The 7,500-nt window shown below is 46.3% G+C and overlaps 6 non-coding genes and 7 pseudogenes across 6 annotated transcripts; all 13 read right to left on the reverse strand.

Annotated features, from left to right (window-relative positions):
* Positions 1-283: 283 nt before the first annotated feature.
* On the reverse strand, positions 284-392 carry LOC138252255 (5S ribosomal RNA; annotated as a pseudogene).
* Positions 393-838: 446 nt separating this feature from the next.
* Positions 839-957, reverse strand: LOC138257124 (5S ribosomal RNA; annotated as a pseudogene).
* A 444-nt stretch (positions 958-1,401) lies between these two features.
* LOC138253204 (5S ribosomal RNA) lies at positions 1,402-1,520 on the reverse strand. Its single transcript, XR_011195901.1, has one exon. It is a non-coding gene; the product is annotated as a 5S ribosomal RNA (ribosomal RNA).
* A 443-nt stretch (positions 1,521-1,963) lies between these two features.
* Positions 1,964-2,072, reverse strand: LOC138256599 (5S ribosomal RNA; annotated as a pseudogene).
* A 446-nt stretch (positions 2,073-2,518) lies between these two features.
* LOC138252307 (5S ribosomal RNA) lies at positions 2,519-2,627 on the reverse strand (annotated as a pseudogene).
* Positions 2,628-3,070: 443 nt separating this feature from the next.
* On the reverse strand, positions 3,071-3,189 carry LOC138253688 (5S ribosomal RNA). The gene has a single exon (XR_011196372.1). It is a non-coding gene; the product is annotated as a 5S ribosomal RNA (ribosomal RNA).
* Positions 3,190-3,635: 446 nt separating this feature from the next.
* LOC138257125 (5S ribosomal RNA) lies at positions 3,636-3,754 on the reverse strand (annotated as a pseudogene).
* Positions 3,755-4,201: 447 nt separating this feature from the next.
* LOC138257199 (5S ribosomal RNA) lies at positions 4,202-4,320 on the reverse strand (annotated as a pseudogene).
* Positions 4,321-4,763: 443 nt separating this feature from the next.
* On the reverse strand, positions 4,764-4,882 carry LOC138253189 (5S ribosomal RNA). The gene has a single exon (XR_011195886.1). It is a non-coding gene; the product is annotated as a 5S ribosomal RNA (ribosomal RNA).
* Positions 4,883-5,325: 443 nt separating this feature from the next.
* On the reverse strand, positions 5,326-5,444 carry LOC138256848 (5S ribosomal RNA). The gene has a single exon (XR_011198306.1). It is a non-coding gene; the product is annotated as a 5S ribosomal RNA (ribosomal RNA).
* A 446-nt stretch (positions 5,445-5,890) lies between these two features.
* On the reverse strand, positions 5,891-6,008 carry LOC138251761 (5S ribosomal RNA; annotated as a pseudogene).
* A 444-nt stretch (positions 6,009-6,452) lies between these two features.
* Positions 6,453-6,571, reverse strand: LOC138254852 (5S ribosomal RNA). The gene has a single exon (XR_011197501.1). It is a non-coding gene; the product is annotated as a 5S ribosomal RNA (ribosomal RNA).
* A 443-nt stretch (positions 6,572-7,014) lies between these two features.
* On the reverse strand, positions 7,015-7,133 carry LOC138254673 (5S ribosomal RNA). The gene has a single exon (XR_011197329.1). It is a non-coding gene; the product is annotated as a 5S ribosomal RNA (ribosomal RNA).
* Positions 7,134-7,500: the final 367 nt, after the last annotated feature.

Here is a 7,500-nt window from a genome sequence, read left to right on the forward strand (position 1 = left end):
GCTTCATCTGCACTTACACACAGTCTCAGACTGCCCTTTCTTTAGGGCCCAGCACAAGCAGCAACAGACCAGCTCACCACCAGCAGCTTGGGGTGAGTGTGAAGTGTAGAAAGATTCTCAATTTTCCTTCGGAAAGAGTGTATTTTAGTGTTATTGCTGTTTTTTTATTTTTTTTAAGAAAGGAAAAAAGAGTAGAAGAAATAATAAATGAAAAGTAACATTAGAGAAGACTCTATGCATTTGTTCTAAGACGTGCACCACCTACTGTCTGCAAGAGGCAAAATGCCTACAGCACCTGGTATTCCCAGGCAGTCTTCCATCCAAGTACTAACCAGGCCCGACGCTGCTTAGCTTCTGAGATCAGACACATTTGGGGTGGTATGGCCGTAGGCAGAATACACTCCTGTTTCAGGCCTCTTGTGTTGAGACAGCCCGCCGGTCTGGAGCCTGCTGCTCTCAAACACACCTGCACTCTACTGTTCACAAACTGCCCTCCTTCACAAACTTCTTACAGAGGGCCAATCGCACACCCTGTTTTGCACCAGCCTCACAATCGCTTCATCTGCACTTACACACAGTCTCAGACTGCCCTTTCTTTAGGGCCCAGCACAAGCAGCAACAGACCAGCTCACCACCAGCAGCTTGGGGTGAGTGTGAAGTGCAGAAAGATTCTCAATTTTCCTTCAGAAAGAGTGTATTTTAGTGTTATTGCTGTTTTTTTATTTATTTTAAGAAAGGAAAAAAGAGTAGAAGAAATAATAAATGAAAAGTAACATTAGAGAGGACTCTATGCATTTGTTTTAAGACGTGAACCACCTACTGTCTGCAAGAGGCAAAATGCCTACAGCACCTGGTATTCCCAGGCGGTCTCGCATGCAAGTACTAACCATGCCCGACGCTGCTTAGCTTCTGAGATCAGACGAGATCAGTCACATTCAGGGTGGTATGGCCGTAGGCAAAAACACACTCCTGTTTCAGGCCTCTTGTGTTGAGACAACCCACCGGTCTGGCGCCTGCTGCTCTCAAACACACCTGCACTCTACTGTTCACAAACTGCCCTCCTTCACAAACTTCTTACAGAGGGCCAATCGCACACCCTGTTTTGCACCAGCCTCACAATCGCTTCATCTGCACTTACACACAGTCTCAGACTGCCCTTTCTTTAGGGCCCAGCACAAGCAGCAGACCAGCTCACCACCAGCAGCTTGGGGTGAGTGTGAAGTGCAGAAAGATTCTCAATTTTCCTTCAGAAAGAGTGTATTTTAGTGTTATTGCTGTTTTTTTATTTATTTTAAGAAATGAAAAAAGAGTAGAAGAAATAATAAATGAAAAGTAACATAAGAGAGGATTCTATGCATTTGTTCTAAGACGTGCACCACCTCCTGTCTGCAAGAGGCAAAATGCCTACAGCACCTGGTATTCCCAGTCAGTCTCCCATCCAAGTACTAACCAGGCCCGACTCTGCTTAGCTTCTGAGATCAGACAAGATCAGGTGCATTCAGGGTGGTATGGCCGTAGGCAGAATGCACTCCTGTTTCAGGCCTCTTGTGTTGAGACAACCCACCGGTCTGGAGCCTGCTGCTCTCAAACACACCTGCACTCTACTGTTCACAAACTGCCCTCCTTCACAAACTTCTTACAGAGGGCCAAGCACACACCCTGTTTTGCAGCAGCCTTGCAATCGCTTCATCTGCACTTACACACAGTCTCAGACTGCCCTTTCTTTAGGGCTCAGCACAAGCAGCAGACCAGCTCACCACCAGCAGCTTGGGGTGAGTGTGAAGTGCAGAAAGATTCTCAATTTTCCTTCAGAAAGAGTGTATTTTAGTGTTATTGCTGTTTTTTTATTTATTTTAAGAAATGAAAAAAGAGTAGAAGAAATAATAAATGAAAAGTAACATAAGAGAGGATTCTATGCATTTGTTCTAAGACGTGCACCACCTACTGTCTGCAAGAGGCAAAATGCCTACAGCACCTGGTATTCCCAGGCAGTCTCCCACCCAAGTACTAACCAGGCCCGACGCTGCTTAGCTTCTGAGATCAGGCGTTTTCAGAGTGGTATGGCCGTAGGCAGAATACACTCCTGTTTCAGGCCTCTTGTGTTGAGACAGCCCGCCGGTCTGGAGCCTGCTGCTCTCAAACACACCTGCACTCTACTGTTCACAAACTGCCCTCCTTCAGAAACTTTTTACGGAGGGCCAATCGCACACCCTGTTTTGCACCAGCCTCACAATCGCTTCATCTGCACTTACACACAGTCTCAGACTGCCCTTTCTTTAGGGCCCAGCACAAGCAGCAACAGACCAGCTCACCACCAGCAGCTTGGGGTGAGTGTGAAGTGCAGAAAGATTCTCAATTTTCCTTCGGAAAGAGTGTATTTTAGTGTTATTGCTGTTTTTTTATTTATTTTAAGAAAGGAAAAAAGAGTAGAAGAAATAATAAATGAAAAGTAACATTAGAGAGGACTCTATGCATTTGTTCTAAGACGTGCACCACCTACTGTCTGCAAGAGGCAAAATGCCTACAGCACCTGGTATTCCCAGGCAGTCTTCCATCCAAGTACTAACCAGGCCCGACGCTGCTTAGCTTCTGAGATCAGACATATTTGGGGTGGTATGGCCGTAGGCAGAATACACTCCTGTTTCAGGCCTCTTGTGTTGAGACAACCCACAGGTCTGGAGCCTACTGCTCTCAAACACACCTGCACTCTACTGTTCACAAACTGCCCTCCTTCACAAACTTCTTACAGAGGGCCAAGCACACACCCTGTTTTGCACCAGCCTCGCAATTGCTTCACCTTCACTTACACACAGTCTCAGACTGCCCTTTCTTTAGGGCCCAGCACAAGCAGCAGACCAGCTCAGCACCAGCAGCTTGGGGTGAGTCTGAAGTGCAGAAAAATTCTCAATTTTCCTTCAGAAAGAGTGTATTTTAGTGTTATTGCTGTTTTTTTATTTATTTGAAGAAAGGAAAAAAGAGTAGAAGAAATAATAAAGGAAAAGTAACATTAGAGAGGACTCTATGCATTTGTTCTAAGACGTGCACCACCTACTGTCTGCAAGAAGCAAAATGCCTACAGCACCTGGTATTCCCAGGCAGTCTCCCATCCAAGTACTAACCAGTCCCGACTCTGCTTAGCTTCTGAGATCAGACGAGATCAGGCGCATTCAGGGTGGTATGGCCGTAGGCAGAATACACTCCTGTTTCAGGCCTCTTGTGTTGAGACAGCCCGCCGGTCTGGAGCCTGCTGCTCTCAAACACACCTGCACTCTACTGTTCACAAACTGCCCTCCTTCACAAACTTCTTACAGAGGGCCAATTGCACACCCTGTTTTGCACCAGCCTCACAATCGCTTCATCTGCACTTACACACAGTCTCAGACTGCCCTTTCTTTAGGGCCCAGCACAAGCAGCAACAGACCAGCTCACCACCAGCAGCTTGGGGTGAGTGTGAAGTGCAGAAAGATTCTCAATTTTCCTTCAGAAAGAGTGTATTTTAGTGTTATTGCTGTTTTTTTATTTATTTTAAGAAAGGAAAAAAGAGTAGAAGAAATAATAAATGAAAAGTAACATTAGAGAGGACTCTATGCATTTGTTTTAAGACGTGCACCACCTACTGTCTGCAAGAGGCAAAATGCCTACAGCACCTGGTATTCCCAGGCGGTCTCGCATGCAAGTACTAACCATGCCCGACGCTGCTTAGCTTCTGAGATCAGACGAGATCAGTCACATTCAGGGTGGTATGGCCGTAGGCAAAAACACACTCCTGTTTCAGGCCTCTTGTGTTGAGACAACCCACCGGTCTGGCGCCTGCTGCTCTCAAACACACCTGCACTCTACTGTTCACAAACTGCCCTCCTTCACAAACTTCTTACAGAGGGCCAATCGCACACCCTGTTTTGCACCAGCCTCACAATCGCTTCATCTGCACTTACACACAGTCTCAGACTGCCCTTTCTTTAGGGCCCAGCACAAGCAGCAACAGACCAGCTCACCACCAGCAGCTTGGGGTGAGTGTGAAGTGCAGAAAGATTCTCAATTTTCCTTCAGAAAGAGTGTATTTTAGTGTTATTGCTGTTTTTTTATTTATTTTAAGAAAGGAAAAAAGAGTAGAAGAAATAATAAAGGAAAAGTAACATTAGAGAGGACTCTATGCATTTGTTCTAAGACGTGCACCACCTCCTGTCTGCAAGAGGCAAAATGCCTACAGCACCTGGTATTCCCAGGCAGTCTTCCATCCAAGTACTAACCACGCCCGACGCTGCTTAGCTTCTGAGATCAGACAAGATCAGGCACATTCGGGGTGGTATGGCCGTAGGCAGAATACACTCCTGTTTCAGGCCTCTTGTGTTGAGACTACCCACAGGTCTGGAGCCTGCTGCTCTCAAACACACCTGCACTCTACTGTTCACAAACTGCCCTCCTTCACAAACTTCTTACAGAGGGCCAAGCACACACCCTGTTTTGCACCAGCCTCGCAATTGCTTCACCTTCACTTACACACAGTCTCAGACTGCCCTTTCTTTAGGGCCCAGCACAAGCAGCAGACCAGCTCACCACCAGCAGCTTGGGGTGAGTGTGAAGTGCAGAAAGATTCTCAATTTTCCTTCAGAAAGAGTGTATTTTAGTGTTATTGCTGTTTTTTTATTTATTTTAAGAAATGAAAAAAGAGTAGAAGAAATAATAAATGAAAAGTAACATAAGAGAGGATTCTATGCATTTGTTCTAAGACGTGCACCACCTCCTCTCTGCAAGAGGCAAAATGCCTACAGCACCTGGTATTCACAGGCAGTCTCCCATCCAAGTACTAACCAGGCCCGACTCTGCTTAGCTTCTGAGATCAGACAAGATCAGGTGCATTCAGGGTGGTATGGCCGTAGGCAGAATGAACTCCTGTTTCAGGCCTCTTGTGTTGAGACAACCCACCGGTCTGGAGCCTGCTGCTCTCAAACACACCTGCACTCTACTGTTCACAAACTGCCCTCCTTCACAAACTTCTTACAGAGGTCCAAGCACACACCCTGTTTTGCACCAGCCTTTCAATCGCTTCATCTGCACTTACACACAGTCTCAGACTGCCCTTTCTTTAGGGCTCAGCACAAGCAGCAGACCAGCTCACCACCAGCAGCTTGGGGTGAGTGTGAAGTGCAGAAAGATTCTCAATTTTCCTTCAGAAAGAGTGTATTTTAGTGTTATTGCTGTTTTTTTATTTATTTTAAGAAATGAAAAAAGAGTAGAAGAAATAATAAATGAAAAGTAACATAAGAGAGGATTCTATGCATTTGTTCTAAGACGTGCACCACCTACTGTCTGCAAGAGGCAAAATGCCTACAGCACCTGGTATTCCCAGGCAGTCTCCCACCCAAGTACTAACCAGGCCCGACGCTGCTTAGCTTCTGAGATCAGACGAGATCAGGCGCATTCAGAGTGGTATGGCCGTAGGCAGAACACACTCCTGTTTCAGGCCTCTTGTGTTGAGACAGCCCGCCGGTCTGGAGCCTGCTGCTCTCAAACACACCTGCACTCTACTGTTCACAAACTGCCCTCCTTCAGAAACTTTTTACGGAGGGCCAATCGCACACCCTGTTTTGCACCAGCCTCACAATCGCTTCATCTGCACTTACACACAGTCTCAGACTGCCCTTTCTTTAGGGCCCAGCACAAGCAGCAACAGACCAGCTCACCACCAGCAGCTTGGGGTGAGTGTGAAGTGCAGAAAGATTCTCAATTTTCCTTCGGAAAGAGTGTATTTTAGTGTTATTGCTGCTTTTTTATTTATTTTAAGAAAGGAAAAAAGAGTAGAAGAAATAATAAATGAAAAGTAACATTAGAGAGGACTCTATGCATTTGTTCTAAGACGTGCACCACCTACTGTCTGCAAGAGGCAAAATGCCTACAGCACCTGGTATTCCCAGGCAGTCTTCCATCCAAGAATTACCACGCCCGACGCTGCTTAGCTTCTGAGATCAGACGAGATCAGGCACATTCGGGGTGGTATGGCCGTAGGCAGAATACACTCCTGTTTCAGGCCTCTTGTGTTGAGACAACCCACCGGTCTGGAGCCTGCTGCTCTCAAACACACCTGCACTCTACTGTTCACAAACTGCCCTCCTTCACAAACTTCTTACAGAGGGCCAAGCACACACCCTGTTTTGCACCAGCCTCGCAATTGCTTCACCTTCACTTACACACAGTCTCAGACTGCCCTTTCTTTAGGGCCCAGCACAAGCAGCAGACCAGCTCAGCACCAGCAGTTTGGGGTGAGTGTGAAGTGCAGAAAAATTCTCAATTTTCCTTCAGAAAGAGAGTATTTTAGTGTTATTGCTGTTTTTTTATTTATTTGAAGAAAAAGAAAAAAGAGTAGCAGAAATAATAAAGGAAAAGTAACATTAGAGAGGACTCTATGCATTTGTTCTAAGACATGCACCACCTACTGTCTGCCAGAAGCAAAATGCCTACAGCACCTGATATTCCCAGGCAGTCTCCCATCCAAGTACTAACCAGGCCCGACTCTGCTTAGTTTCTGAGAACAGACGAGATCAGGCGCATCCAGGGTGGTATGGCCGTAGGCAGAATACACTCCTGTTTCAGGCCTCTTGTGTTGAGACAGCCCGCCGGTCTGGAGCCTGCTGCTCTCAAACACACCTGCACTCTACTGTTCACAAACTGCCCTCCTTCACAAACTTCTTACAGAGGGCCAATCGCACACCCTGTTTTGCACCAGCCTCACAATCGCTTCATCTGCACTTACACACAGTCTCAGACTGCCCTTTCTTTAGGGCCCAGCACAAGCAGCAGACCAGCTCACCACCAGCAGCTTGGGGTGAGTGTGAAGTGCAGAAAAATTCTCAATTTTCCTTCAGAAAGAGTGTATTTTAGTGTTATTGCTGTTTTTTTTTTTATTTTAAGAAAGGAAAAAAGAGTAGAAGAAATAATAAATGAAAAGTAACATTAGAGAGGACTCTATGCATTTGTTCTAAGACGTGCACCACCTACTGTCTGCAAGAGGCAAAATGCCTACAGCACCTGGTATTCCCAGGTAGTCTTCCATCCAAGTACTAACCAGGCCCGACGCTGCTTAGCTTCTGAGATCAGACGAGATCAGGCACATTTAGGGTGGTATGGCCGTAGGCAGAATACACTCCTGTTTCAGGCCTCTTGTGTTGAGACAACCCACAGGTCTGGAGCCTGCTGCTCTCAAACACACCTGCACTCTACTGTTCACAAACTGCCCTCCTTCACAAACTTCTTACAGAGGGCCAAGCACACACCCTGTTTTGCACCAGCCTCGCAATTGCTTCACCTTCACTTACACACAGTCTCAGACTTCCCTTTCTTTAGGGCCCAGCACAAGCAGCAGACCAGCTCAGCACCAGCAGCTTGGGGTGAGTGTGAAGTGCAGAAACATTCTCAATTTTCCTTCAGAAAGAGTGTATTTTAGTGTTATTGCTGTTTATTTATTTATTTGAAGAAAGGAAAAAAGAGTAGAAGAAATAATAA

The sequence above is a fragment of the Pleurodeles waltl genome, chromosome 8 (assembly GCF_031143425.1).
Source record: "Pleurodeles waltl isolate 20211129_DDA chromosome 8, aPleWal1.hap1.20221129, whole genome shotgun sequence".
Lineage (NCBI taxonomy): Eukaryota > Metazoa > Chordata > Amphibia > Caudata > Salamandridae > Pleurodeles > Pleurodeles waltl.